The sequence below is a fragment of the Castanea sativa genome, chromosome 11 (genome assembly GCF_040712315.1).
Source record: "Castanea sativa cultivar Marrone di Chiusa Pesio chromosome 11, ASM4071231v1".
In the NCBI taxonomy this organism is placed as follows: domain Eukaryota; kingdom Viridiplantae; phylum Streptophyta; class Magnoliopsida; order Fagales; family Fagaceae; genus Castanea; species Castanea sativa.
In genome coordinates, this window is record NC_134023.1 from 20,128,340 (window position 1) to 20,144,608 (window position 16,269).

Genomic DNA, 16,269 nt, shown 5'->3' on the forward strand with positions numbered 1-16,269 from the left:
AGTAGAATATCATCAACATAAAACACTAGGAACATTACTACTTTGTCTTAATGTCTCTTGTACACACATGGTTCATCAAGATTTTGTTCAAAACCAAATTATTTGATTGCCTGATCAAATCTGATATTCCATGACCTAGATGCTTGCTTAAGTCCATAAATAGACATTTTCAACTTGCATACCATATGCTCTTGGTTCTTTGCTATGAAACCTTCCGGTTGCATCATGTAGATTTTTTCTTCAAGATTGCCATTAAGAAATACAGTCTTGACATCCATTTGCCAAATCTTATAATCATAATGAGCAGCAATAGATAAGAGAATTCTGATAGATTTAAGCATGGCTACTGGCGAAAAAGTTTCATTATAGTCAATGCCTTCTTTTTGTGTATACCATTTCGCCACTAGTCTTGCTTTAAAGGTTTCAACATTTCCATCTATCCCTCTCTTCCTCTTGTCAACCCATTTGCAACCAACATGTTTAATGCCATTAGGCGCCTCTACAAGATCCCAAACTTGGTTGGAATACATAGAATCTAATTCTGATTTTATAGCTTGAACCCAATGATGTGCATCTATATCATTTATTGCTTCATCATAAGTGTAAGGATCCGATTCAGCCTCTTTTGAGATAGCTTCATAAGTTTCTCCAAAACCTATGAATCTTATAGGAGGCCGAACAATTCTCCCACTACGACGAGGCACCTAAGTACTAGACATATCATGAGTAGTATCTTGTAGTGTATCCAATACAACCACATCATCCCTAGTTTCATCCAATGGTTGTTTATTTACAAACTCATTCATTTAAGCCAATACAAGTCTACTTCTAGGAGTAAAATTATTCATATAGTCATTTTTCAAAAATTTAGCATTTGTACTAACAAAAATTTTGTTATCCTTACGACTATAGAATAAATAACCTCTAGTTTCTTTTGGATAACCTATAAGCAAACACACTTCCAATTTTGGTTGCAATTTATCAGGCTTCCCTTTTAACACATGTGCTGGACAACCCCAAATGTGGAGATATTTCATGCTAGGCTTACGCCCACTCCACAATTCCATGGGTGTTTTGGGAACAGACTTTGATGGAACTAAATTCAATAGATGCATTGTTGTATCTAAGGCATACCCCCAAAAGGAAATTGGTAAAGTTGAGTAACTCATCATGGACCTAACCATTTCCAAAAGAGTCCTATTCCTTCTCTCTACTACACCATTTTGTTGAGGAGTTCCAGGTGCAGTCAATTGGGATACAATCCCATTTTGAATTAGGTAATCCTTGAAATCCCCAAGAAGGTATTCGTCACCTCGATCAGATCAAAAGGCCTTTATGTGTTTACCTAATTGATTCTCAACTTCAACCCTAAACTCTTTGAACTTTTCAAAGGCTTCAGACTTCCATCTCATTAGGTACACATAACCATATATTGAGTAATTATCCGTGAAAGTGATGAAGTACTCATAACCTCCTTTTGCTTAGGTTGACATAGGACCACATACATCTGTATGAACTAATTCAAGCAATTCTTGGGCTCTTCTACATTTTGCATTAATAGGTCGTTTGGTCATTTTACCTTCCAAATAAGATTCACAAATAGGAAAATGATCAAAGTCCATGGGCTGTAAAAGTCCATCTATGATTAGTCTTTGAATCCTATGTGAATTAATATGACCCAAACGCAAGTGCCAAAGATATGCATCATTTGTAGAAGGAAATTTTCTCTTTAATGATTTTACATGAGAGCTGCTATCTAATTCAAAATTATGTAATTCATGTTTATCAGGAATTAAAATATAAAGACCATCCACAATATTGCCAGAACAGATAAACATTTTATCCTTCTTTATTACAATATTGTCCTTTAGGATAACATGATACCCATGTTTACCTAAGTAAGTAGCAGAATTTAAATTCCTACGAACATTAGGTACAAATAGACAATCTTCCAATATTAAAACCCTAGACTCAAAGCACAAATTAACAATACCAACAGCTACAACCGGAATCCTGCTCCCATCAGCCAAAGTAAGAAACAATTCCCCTTTATTCAGCTTTTTGGTCTCTTGAAACCCCTGCAAAGAATTGTAGATATGATTAGTACAACCTGAATCCACACACCAGGAATATATGGATTCTGTACCAAACATATTTCAAGAAGAAAAGAAGTTTTCATACCCTTGTTTTTGGCAGCTTTAAACTTTAGACAATTTCTCTTCCAGTGTCCTTTTTCACCACAATGGAAACACTTTCCTTTGAGTTTCTTTCCTTTGTCAGCAACCCCTAAGGCAATTTGCTTATCCTCTTGCTTAGTGAAGTCATTCTTCTTCTTCTTCTTACCCTTGCCTTTCGACTTAGGTTGAGAAGTAGAAGCTTTACTCACATTGGCTTCAACACTAAAAGTACCAAGGATGCCTTTCGCCGCCACTAACTCATTCACTATTTCAGACAAGGAATAAACCTTTTTGTTCATATTATAATTCAATCTGAATTCCTTGAATGATTCCGGTAGTGATTGGAGTATCATATCCACTTGGGATTCTCCATCAACATCGGCACCTAAAACCTTTAATGTATTCAGATTAGAGATCATTGTAAGACAATGCTCCCTAACTGAAGTACCTTCAACCATTTTGGTATTATAAATTTGCCTCATGGTTTCTTGCCTTACTGAACGGCCTTGCTCACCAAACATCTCCTTCAGACTGTGCATAATGTCCGAAGCTAGTTCTACATCCTGCATTTGATGTTGTTGAACATTTGAGATAGATGCTAGGATATAGCACTTGGCCATCTCATTAGATTTCTGCCAACGATTATATCGTTGATTTCCTCAAAATGAGCATCTAATGAAGGAAAGCTAGGACATGGTTGAGTAAGCACATATTTATGCTCTTCAGCTGTTAACACAATGTCCAAATTTCTTTTCTAGTCAACATAGTTGGATCCAGTCAGTTTGTTTTGATTAAGAATAGAAACAAGTGGGCTAAATGATGCCATGTTCAAATTTGAAAATAATAAACATGAATATAATAAGTAAACAGTACATTATCAATTTAGCATATAAACATATAATATGGAACCTTAATAAAACCATAAAATAATATATGCAACGACAACCCAATCCATGTTTAAAATTCCTTGGAAGCAAGTAAATTATAAACACTATGATTCATTGAGAACTATTCTCATTATTAGTACTATCATGATAACTCTTATCAAACATAAATAATATGCCGTTTTTTCTTTAGCCTCTAAGTAATAATGACATAGCTCCGAAGGGAGGTTAACATTATACTTAGTCTAGTGTACACCATTGACTAAATTTTATGTGAGTCATTAAGTAACTCCACGGTGGCGTGGTTGTTCCTAATGTAAAAACACATATTATCCATCATCAAGAAGTTTAATCTGCAGTACCATGAATTAAACACCCTCTGAAGGGAGCAAGGCATATACGCCAAGGCGAGGTGCTTAATCACACTACTTTAAACCATCAATGGAGGCCGTGAGATCCAACCCTTGTATCTTTCTCCCACTAGATGTTTTAGAATAAAGGTTTTTAAATATAAAACATGCAGAAGCTAATTACACATAACCTTGCTCTTTATACATATGAAAACACTAAGAAAAAATTCTGATATTCTTTCTTTCAATCAATTGAATGTGCCACTCGATCGATCGAAAAGATTAAAAAAATTCGAACTTGACCATCTAACTTGTTCGATTGATACTCGATCGCCTCTCGATCGATCGAAAAACAAATTCGATCGATCGATCGACTAGCAATCGAAAATCATTCGATTTAAAAAGCCAGATCACTGTTTCACTTAATCGATCGAAAGTGATTTTCAATCCATCGAAACTCGTGAAACTCGAATTTCCAGATTTTCTCTAAGGCAGTTTTCAATGGGTTTTTATGAACAAACAGCCATCATATGAACATAAGAGATAGAGATTGATATCTAAACTGATTTCCATTGATGTTATAGCCTTAAAGTTCAAATTAACGTACTTAATATCAAACTTAAACAACATCATAACATCAATTTCAATTTTCATCAAAACATAATTTCAATCACCATGCAGAAAATCAATCAAATAACTTTCTAACATCATGAAATTATCATTCTTAATTCCAAAACTCACAACACATGTTATGCAAATTGGAAATTGAAGACCACTCTGATACCAATTGTAGGATTTTAGGATTAAACATGGTTTGTATCTCAAACAAAACATATGCAGTGGAAAATTAACGGATCTACTTCATTCACAATCGATAACATGCACTATGTAAGTTTCAGAATTCAAGAACAAAAGAGCGTGCCTTGGAGGGATGAAATTCAAAACCAAAGATCAGAAGTTCTCGGGAACACTTTTAATCTTCACTCCAATTCCACTTTACGCCCAAGATGTGTGGTCTCTCAATTAGTTTTAAAGGAAGAATGTTAGAGTGTCTCACTCTCACATACACACCACTTCACAATGATGTTCTAGTAATTCTCTACATAAATTTCTGTATGTCTCTCCCTTTGTATCTAACTAATTATCTAATTGGACTGGCCTTTTGGGCCTTTCCGATTGGGCTTTAGTATGTGGTTTGGAGTGGGACCAAAAGGGACCAATAAGACACTAGCTCTAATGGGTCTTTGGCTTTTCTGTCAACTCTTGACAAGTCCAAAGTTACCATTAATTATATTTAATACCACTATATAAATATAATTGCACTCTAAGCCTTATTTATAAATTATATCCCAAGACTTTATTGTACATGTAACCCCTTCATAAAATATTCATAGTAATACAAAGTCATAGATGTAGACTGCCACTTTGTAGATTACTACATCTTATCCTTGAGTACCCAATTTAATCCTTTAAAGTTATTCATTATATATTTATGAAATCCAATTCCATAAATATATAAACTTTAGTAACTATTTACCAAAGTAGTTAGGCCTAACATTTTGAATAACAAACCCATTAAACTTATCTCAATGAAATATTTTGTATCTTTGTTAAGAGACTATGAATTCCATCTTGAGAATACATGTTTCATCAACACTAAATGTGGTTGCCCAACATACTGAGGTTTTGACCGTTACTTTAGATCTCACTCCTGATATATCAAAGTAACTTACATTTCATGATCAGGTCCATTATCCTCTCGTGATTAAGAGTTCATGCAAATAGAAGTCGTGAGATTTATTATTCAATTGACAGTCATTAGGAGAATAATAAATCTCACAGCGGTCCAGTTCAATATATCTTAACTCTTAAAACATATCAACACATCAACTAGAAGTCTCCACTTCCATGATCAAGACAAATCATCTTAGTTGATAAGTTATAGTCTTCGCAGATGGAACGCCCATTTCTTCACCGACTACGAACTAAAATTCTGAGTTTACAAAGAACTAAAATTCTGAATTTACAAAGAACATATGACTTATATCTTCTGTGACTAAATCACATAAATCACATACTATGCATCTCATGGACTATATGATAATGTCCGAATATTCATGTTACCATTATTTTAGATTATAATAAAATAACTTTATTAAACACAACATTAAGTCATACATAATGTCATAAATAATAACATACGTAGCATCATACAATAAGATTTAAGGGCACTAATCCTAACAGCACACATTTCACAAGTTATTCTTTGTTAAACTTAGTACATGAAATTGTATATGAATTTGGTTTGGCTATTATATGTTTTATGATTTTGATACAAAATATGTTCTTTGATTGAAATTAGGGTGTAAAATGTGTGAAAATATTTTTTTTTGAAAGTTCTGGGATGAAAACAATTGTTTTTTAAAAACTTTTAAACTCATACTCATGCATTTCATTCATAAAATCAATTGGTTTGAGTGTTTTCTGCATAAAACTTCTGCTGTTTTTCAAAATTTTAGTTTTTCCAGAATTTCGATCGATCCAATGTGCCTTTCGACCGATCGAAAATCCCTTGAGTTTTTAAGCTTGGTTCTACCTAGTTCGATTGCTCTTCGATTGGTGCTCGATCAGTCGAAATTGTTTTCCGATTGATTGAATCTAATTTTCGACCGATCACAAAATTTTAAAATTTTAAATTAAACCTTCTGTCTGGCTCGATTGGTACCTGATCGGTACTCGACCGATCGTGATTTGAAAGAATAGAACAAAAAGGTCTTTTTCTCAACACATGTTGTAATACCCCAATTTTGTTTTTATGATTATCACCATATCTTGTCATTTTTTTAATATATAGTTGAGGTACTATATGTGTGTGCACAGTAAGATAGGAGTAGACAATTTTGCGGTGCTACAAATAGGTGAGAAAATTAAAGTATTAGTGCATACAATTTGGTGTGGCAATTAAAATAATTAAATAAATAAATAAAAGAGGAAGATGTTTATGGGCCTCTTGGAGACTAAAGAGATAAGTTTAAGTGGGTTTTAAACTACAGCCCACGACCCCACTAAGCCCACAACTATGATGTGTTAAATATAAGGTGGAGGAAAAGTTAAATTAGGGTTTTAATAAGAAGGTTTCATCACCAAAGAGGCTAATAGGTTTTTTCTTGGAGTTAGAGCACGTACAATTGAAGAGGCAATCAGATTGTTCAAGGTATGATTTCTCATAATTAGAAACAAAAGTTTATAAGATTAACTTGGAAATCAGTTGTGATGTTAGATTGTTCAAAAGTTGGATTTTGGTCCTAAAACTCTATTTATATTTTTACAGATTGATATTGCTGTTGTGTATCTATGAACAAAAGCATCACAATTTCGTTTTCATTAGGATATATATATATATATATATATATATATATATATATATATATATATATATATAATCATAGATTGAGAGTATGAATTTAAAGAAAAAGACGCTGTGGGGTTTTTTATTGTTTGAAATTTGAAAAAAATATATATATATATATATATATATATATATATATATATATAAATATAATCCTAGATTGAAGTCAAAGAATGCGGCCATTTAGTACATATTATATATATATATAATAGATATATAAGAAGTCAAAGAATGTGGCCATGGTTTTCCTTGCCTTTGGGACCCTTTCCTTGAGATTATGCTATGCCATTGTGGTTATATATATATATATATATATATATATATATATATATATATATATATATATATATATATATTAGCTTCTGCCTCTGAGTTTTGATAAATTCAAGGAAAACACATTTTTGGGTAAAGATACTTTGCATTAGTGCTATCATTTAGTTCAGCAAAGTATTTTACTAGTGAATTAGTTTGTATAGTTTAGTAAAATTTATATTTTGTGGAGGATATTAAGTAATTTCCATGATTGATTATAGGTCCTATTTAAGAGTATTTTGAGGCTTTTTGGAGGTTGTTTCGGCTGGACTTTCATAGTGATTCAAGTGCTGTAAGTAATTATGCATAATATGCACAAGGTTTGTCTTTTAGGTTCTTAGAAGTTAAAAGTTTTCAAAAGTTTATCAAAAAGCATTTTTACACTATTGAAAGAGAAATTTTAATTGGCTTTTAAATAATGTTTTAAGAGAAATTTCGAATTTTAAATAACGTTTTGAATGTCCAAATCCCATTTAAAAGATGGTTTTTAAACTAAACTATTTTCCTAAAATACTTGAGTTTCAAAGTAAGTATTCTAAAAAGATTCTTGTTCTTTAAATTTGTTAAAACCAAGTGATTTCAAGCCATATTCCTAGCCTCCAAATGGTATTTAAAATGTTTCTTTTAGCAAATTGAAATTTCAGATTTACTCAAGAATTGTATTATATTTGTATAAATTCCTCAATTCCTATTTCTTCCCTAGAGGAGTCAAGCATCCTTTGATTTATATATCAATTCAATATTGTGATATTTGATATTTCCCTATCTCTGGAATAATTGTTAATATTAAGAAAATTATTCTATTTTGTATATATTTTGTTTTGTGATATGTAACTCAAATTAAGTGTTTTTAGAATTGATCAGATATATATGTGTAAATCCGCTCACAAGATTGTATGTGAAAATATGTGTTGATCCCTCACCAGCAGGGGTTAGATGTTGGTATCCGCTCACAGAATTGTATGTGAGAATATGTGATGTGTATATGTGACACTGTGCTCTGACCAATTATTTGTATGTGTTTTTAAAATACTTTAAGATTTGATTACATATGTATTAAGTGATGCATTATATGTTTTGGAATAATTATTTTTAATATCATTGAATGAGTTTGTGAAAAATCAAAATACTCATGCCTTGCTTGACTCTACTCCGTTGTGTATTCTATATAATTACTTACTAGATGTGTGGCTCACCCCATCAATTAATATTTTCATATTAAAGTGTAGTTGGGAATTAGAACCCTTGGATCGCTTTGTAAGGTGCAAGGTAGAGCGTGGGAGTTGTAGGGGACTTCAGTATTACTTGAAGACTCATAGAATTTTAGCTATCTTTGTTTTGGTAATTCATGTTTTATGTAGTGGAAATTGTTTCCAATTTGTGGAGTTTTGAAAAGATTATTAGTTATTTTTGTATTTCCGCTTTAGACTTCACAGTATTTTGGAGATTATTATAAATTGTGGATTTTAATTATTGTAAGAGATTTATCAGTAGCATTGTTTATTTGAAGGTTTATGGAACTATGTTTAAATAAATTATTTTTATTGAGCTAGGTAAGGTTCGCAAGTTAGTCACGCATCTAAATTCATGTTTCATGGATTTGGGTCGTGACACATGTTCTTCACTTTTTCAAAGACTTTTCTAACTTTTCCTCCCTTTTTCTTTCTCGACCAATCCAATCCATGCTTCCTTGTCGTTTTCATCCGCAAATGTTCAAGGGTTTTTGTCCTCAAGCATTGGTAAGACCTAAATACCCTTTCTTTTTCATTTTAATTACATTTTTCATGCATTTTCTTTGTAATTTTCGAACAAAACTTTTATGGGGTTTTTGTTGATTGGGTTGTTTTTGTTCATATTTAATCATTGGATTTTTTTTCCTAGGTCATATACACTTGATTCCCATGCATTAATTGGATAAATTTTGTGATTTGAGAAAAATTGAAAATTCTGGGGTTAGGAATTTTGAGAAATTGGGATTTTTGTTCAATTGGGCTTAAACTGATAAAATTGACTTGTGTAATTGATGAATTATGTCATTATATGATGTTTCCTAACTAGTGTAATGATTAATTGATCAATTTGATTTAGTTTTGAAAAACGTGTTTTTCAAAAATTGGGGTTTTTGGTTAAAACTCTTGGTTCAAGTCAATTTTGAAGAATTGAACAAGATTTTTGTGCATTAGAACATGCATCATATGAGCATTCATTACATGCATCATATAGATTGTTATTTATTGATATATTTTGTGCTCTAACTCTCTCTGATGCAGTCTGCTTTTGGTTTTTGTTTTTTTCTTGTTTTTCCTTTTCCATTATACTCTTAGAATCATGGTTAGGAAAACTAGAGCCAAGAAAACCTTTACTTCATCCTCTTCTTCTGATTTTTAGAGTGATAGGTTTCGGTTTAGGTCAAATCAAGAGGCTTATGAGAAGCTTAATGTTTTTAGATCTATTTGGGCTGAACGTAAGGTTATCCTAGATGAGGTTAACCCCAAGATTTGTAGGAATTTTGAGCGTCAAGGTTGGTTACCTCTTTTAGATGTAAGGCATCCCCCTCCGGCTGCTTTGATTAGAGAGTTCTATTCAAACCTCTCCATCCACTCCTATGATTGCAACATTCACTATGTGAAGACTTGGATAAGGGGTAAGGAGTTTGTCATTATCCCTAAGGTAGTGGCTTCTGCTCTTAGTGTACCTTTGGTACAACAGCCTGTGTATCCTTAGCAATCTTAGGGTTACCACACATGAGCTTACTGAGCTCAATTATTTGTTTTTTAGGATATCTTTTCATAGTATTTGACCTATTTCTCATATAGGTATCATTCCTATTGAGAGATGTGCGTTCTTGTATGCTCTTATCACTGATGCTCCTATCAGTTTCCTATTCTTTTCATTCGTTCTCTTGTTGAGGTTCATATGAGTAGCTCTAAGTCTCATGGTCTGTTTTTCCTGATTTTCATTCCTAGGATTTTATTAGATTTAGGTTTAGAGGACTTCCTCGCGTCTAAGCCTGTTCATATCATCGCTCCCATAGGTGCCACCTTCCTTAGGCAAAGGGCTGCTCAGTTGAAAGCAAGCTCTAAACGCCCTCGTGTTGAGTCTTCTATAGGTTATGCATCTCAAGCCCCTCCTTCTGGTGATCCTTCCGCTAAGGCATTTATGGACCCTATAGCTGTCATAGATCCTCCACCATCTACATCATCCTCATCATCTATGCATACTATGTTGAAGACGTGTCTCACCGTTCAGGCGGTGCATGGATAGCTTTTGTTGGATTTGCTTAATGAGGTTGCGGTCTTACAAGCAGATTTGGCGGATGCTAGAGCTGCTACTCCATCGACTCCACCCTCTGATGACACTTGATTGCCCTTTGGCAATACGTCACAACAAGGAGGAGTACATAGAAATAGGGGGAGATGGAGATGAGGAGATTGGATTTTTTTGGCTATAGATTGTATTTTTAGGGAGATATGATATGTATTTGCTTTATTTGATGATGAGTTGTATATGTTAGGGGGAGACATTGTTGTTTTTATGCTTTTATGTTTTTGGTTTATTTATGTTCTTGTTTCACATTATGATACATTGATTATGATTTATACTATGAAGTTATTCATGGTATATGTCTTTTATTTTATGTTTTATGAAAACAAAAAGTTTATTTGGTTTACTTGTATTTTCCACATATGTGTTTATGTTTTGTTTAGTGTTTTAGGAATTTATAGGTTAATTCATTCAAAGCTACTATCTACTTTTGCAACTGATAGATAGTGGTTAGGTTGAATTGTATTTTGGGCTATTTTACTTTGAGCTTTTTATTTTGTGTAATGTGTTTTGTAACGGGATGCCAAAGGGGGAGATTGTTAGGTTCTAAGACTTTAGGAACTAATGTTTGAGAACTTCAATTTGTATTTGTCGGCAAACCATGATCAAAACATAGAGTCTAGGTTTAGGCTTGCTCAAAGTATTGATTGATGTAAAGTTGGTATCGAGTAATTGCAGCAATTACTATTCAAAATCTTCAAGGCTCGATCAATTGAAAATTAGACTTGATCGATCGAAACACGTGCATCAGTAATTTTCTACAGAATTATTAAACCAGTCCAAGCCCATATGACGTGTAAGGTTAAGTGTTTCACTCCAAGTATAAAAGGAAAAACCCTAACTACATTTCAGAAGTCTTTGTTGAGTTGTGTATTGAATCTTTTGTGAGATCTAAGAGGTGTTTACCTTCATACACACACATAGAGTTATCAAGATTGATATTCAGATCAAGAACTTGATGATTGCTTCAGTTGCTACATAAAGAACTTTAAAGAAGATCTGAAACCTTTGAGTGGAGTCTTAAATTCAAAAGTAGGAGAACTTATGGTTGTTACAGATCAAGGAAAGAAGTAATCCGTGGATTCGGAGCTGTCACGTGGTCATGGTAGTAAGTTTTCTACATGAGGTAGCAATAGGATGTTAGTGGTCTAAGTCTTATTGTACAAACTTCAATTCTTTCATAGTGGATCTGTTTTTACCTTGACAATGGCTAGGTTAAATCCTCCCCAGGTTTTTTACAGGTTAGGTTTTCCTAGATCATCAAATTTGTGTGTTCTTTATTTTTCTGCATAATATCTATTTTACACATATTGGTTTAACCTAGATCTAATTAACTAACTTGTTAATCAATTTGGCTTAATATTAGGTTAAACATATAGTGTTAAGGGGTCTAAAAACTAACACAAATTGTGTGGAGTTCATGAAGAGTTTCCACGACTCCCAAACACATGCAAATTTGAACCATGTAGCACCTAGTGAGCTGTATAGTATGACCTCTCCTTGGCCTTTCTCAATATGGAGCATAGATGTAATTTGAAGAATAGCTCTTAAGGCTTCAAATGAACATGAATACATCCTAGTGATGATTGATTACTTCACTAAATGGGTAGAGGCAGCCTCCTACAAGTAGTACAAGTAGCCAACAAGAACATCAAGAATAAATTATTTCAACAAAAAGAAGGGTTTCTAGCTTTCTACAGTTGATACCCTCTGTGGCTGGAAAGATAAATTTGTCTAGCGGTAAGAGGGGTTTCTATCGCTGGAGCCCTCTATGGCCGGGATGATCAATTATAATAAATTATACTAGCAAAAAGTGAGGTTCCTACTGATGCAACCCTTTATTGCTGAACTTTCAACCTTTTATTTTTTCTTTGCTGCTACTATTGGATAAACTTTTTTCTTTTAGGCATAAAAGCTTCTTCTTTTTTTTCATGAGGGCCATAAGCTTGTAGTAAGTGTGTTGCAAGCATTGGTTGGAGTAGCTTAAATAGTTGAGAGATAGGTGGCTCGGCATCTCATGGAATATCTCGAACATAATAACGTTGACTTAGCTCTATGTGCTTCTGGATCAAGAGATATTGAGCATGTGTATGTTAGAGTTGAGATCTCCTTCATGATATGTGATTCTAGACTTTTGGAGGCATGATAATGCTATACTTTATGACTCCCCAGTGGAGTCACCAGAATGTCAGGGGTGATTTTTGCACGTAGTCACATGTCTTCCGCTGGAGGTGTGACTCTGCTAGACCCAAATTTCTTTTAGGGAGTTCAATCTGGAACTCGACATTGGGCTGCACAGACCAATGGCTTTTGATGCATTTTTAAGCCTATAAAATAGATAAATACCAAAGTCTTAAAATCACGATAATGGTTGAAATAAATAAATAATATATTTAATTGTATAGCTTTGATTAAATGATTAGTTGAACATCATTATTATGTTTATTAAGTGATGTCCAATATTAGAAAGTAATTAATTGTCATATGTCCACTAATGGGATGAGTGCAATACTCCATTTCTAGCTGTGGTATAGTTCATGTTCAATATAATAAGGTATGTCTGGCAATGGTTTATGTCCAAATAATGTATGTCCAACAATAGTTTATGTCCAAATAATACATATCTAGTTGTGGTTTATGTCCAAACATTACACATCCAGCAGTGGTTCATGTCCAAGTAATATATGTCCATCGGTAGTTTATGTTCGAATAATATGTCCAACAATGGTAGATCAATTTATTAATATATATATATATATATATATATATATATATATATATATATTCATTAATGAAGTATTTTGCATTAAATAGTGAGACAATATTAAATTATTTTACATCCAGCAGTGCAATAGTGATGAGTTAACGTATACTTAATAATGTAATTTTGAAGAAAGATAAATATTGAATTATCTTGTATGTTTCTGACTCCAGCCGTGTAGCATCAATTTATCCTTTATATGATTTGTGACTCCAACCATATAACATTGGTGAGCTGGTAACATTCCAGAGGCATAATAATATGAGTATAGCAGTACAATGATAATGAATTAAAATATACTTAATAGTATAATTTTGGAGATAAAAATATAATGACTTATCTTCATAGTTTGTGGCTCTAGCCGTATGACATTAGTGAACTTATAACATTTTAGAGGCATGGTAAAATGAGTCTAGCAGTACAATATGATATTATGAGTCATTTCTTGATGACTTCATGATTGAAGGGAAAAAAATGGGTGCAACTAGAGGGAGAGAGAATATGTCCAGCTGTGTGAATAGGTTGGTTAAGTTTATCCCCTTTATCATTCTCTTAAATGATTTTCACCATGTAATTCTCTTTTAGTTTTTAGTCAAATATGAGTGATATTTCCTTCCATGAGAAGGGCTTATAATATTATAAGTTTGTGCCTTTCATAAGGACTTTTAGCATTATAATTATATGCCTTCCATGGGAAGGGCTTTTGTAACATGTTCTTGGAAGAGTGTTTGATATTTTTTAATTAGATGTATGGAGATGGTAAAAAATATATAAGTTTTATGAGATATGGTGTTTGTAATATGTATAGGAATTATATGTAGATACTTTGTTGAATATGGATCTTGTATATGATAACTTTATGAGATATGGAGTTAAAGATATATGAGAATTATGTATGGATATTTTGTGAGGAATGCGTTTGTAAAATACAGGGAAGTATGAGAGATATTGAGGGAGGTTAAATATAGTAAATACATGAGATTATAGTTGCTGCTGGAATGGCTTTTGTGTTATGATAATGAGTTATGTTTCTTTCTAAGAGAAGAGATTTTGTAAGAGAGATGGAGAAGGAGATGGAAATGTTTAGAGATATGGGTAGCAAAGTGAATGAAGTTTCAAAATTAGAGAGTGAGAGAGGGATGGATAGTGGGTGTGTTAGTGTAAGGCTTGGTCCTCTTTATATAGAGCCAAGTATGTAATTAGATTAGAATTAGTTAAAGGGAAATTTATCAAATAAGGAAAAGTTTTTGATAAAGTAAGTGATTTCATTAATAGATTTTTGGTTTTTATCCAAATGAAGAAATTTTGAGACTTTAATGCTGCTGGAGCTGCTATTATAGCTGTCAGTCACAACTGTCAACTGTACAGCAGTAGCTGTTGCAGCAGCTAACAGCTCTACAGTAGTAGCTGTCCTGACACAACTGGATGATGTCAGTAATGTAAGGTCTTTTGCTAGAGAAAATATTTTGCATTAAATTCATGGGTTTGGCTAAAAATGGTAAGATAACCTTTATGAGATCTTCCTTTTTCTGGTACTGCGGTTGGAGGCTAAGGATCTTGGCTTGAAATGGTAGAATTTCTTTTATAGGATATTTTCTTTTTTGGGTGTGGCAGCAAGCTGCTGGGAATGGGTGTCAATTGCCTAAGCTGTTACTGGAGCTATTGTTGCTGGAGCTACTGCAGCTTCTGCTGGAGGTATTGTTGTTTTTGCAGGCACCATTGTAGCTTCTGCTGGAGCTGTTGCAACTTCAACTGGAGTTAAGGCAGTTTCTACTAGAACTGTTGCTGGTATTTTTGGCTAAGTTTCCTTTTTTGGAAAGTTATATGTTTAGTCTATGATTTTATTACAATATAATTTTTGTAAGTAATAAACTAGTTGGTTGATATTTGATGAAGTTTTAGAGATGTAATTATGGTCTCTTTGTGTTTTGACCAAATCTTGGAGAGCAAGGAGAGCATTTAATGTTAGATATAAGATATTAATATAGATTTAGCCATGTGCTTGAGATTTAGCCATGTGCTTGATTTTTATTATTTTAAGTCTTATGTGATATGAGAGGCTTACCTGATGCTACCTATTGCACATTGACCCGTCAAAGTTTAGGAAATTGGGGAAGACATGCCAAACAACTTTTTCCTTTATCAACTTTGAACCGCTGGAGCTTTACTGAACATACTTATTAGCTCTTTAAAACACGACTCCCAAAATTCCCCCGATGAGACTCATGAGCTTGGATCATGAGTCGAAAATGAGATGTTGTGCCATGAGCTTGAACTATGGGCTTTGATAAGAGAATATCACCATGGGTTTTGGACCATGGGTTTCAGTGTCATTTTGTGAATATGGGCTCTTTTGGGCTTTAAAAAAGGTTTTTCCAAAATCCATAATTTGTTGAGTGGTGTGAGTTGCCAATAAAATAAATTTCATGTGGTGTGAAAAATTTGTCCGCAACACAAGTCTCTACAGCATCTTATTTAGTTATGTTGTCTCTCTTTGGAACTCGATTTTATGAAAGTCAAGTTCCAACATGGAACTCAATTTCGCCAAAGTCTAGTTCTATACAATTTAGTGGAATGTGGAACTTGAGTTCAGGAAATTGATTTTTGCATTTGCCATATATCACTGAATTGCATAGAACTTGAGTTGATGAAAAGTATCTCAATATAGAATTGTATTATGGTACTATTCATCAATAATTTGTTCAGACATTATGTTGAGCTTGATGTAAGAGTTAAGATAGTTTTAGGTGCCTTTAGAGCATTAACATTAGCGGTTGTAAAGTTGTGCAAAATTGAAAAAGATTCAAAATTTACAAAATATCTCTTAAATTTGCTCCACATCAGTCCTTCTATTATTGTGTAAATATACACAACAATAACAGTAACCATGCATATTGTAGCTATGTATATTCTTATTTTATTAATTTTTTCTCTCACCTCTGCTCTCATCAGTCTCTCTCCCTTTCCCCAGTCTCTCACATCCTCTCTCACTGGACCCAGAGCTTTCACCCAAGCCTAGCGACTCAACTCTTTGCTTGGAATGGGCGAGCCA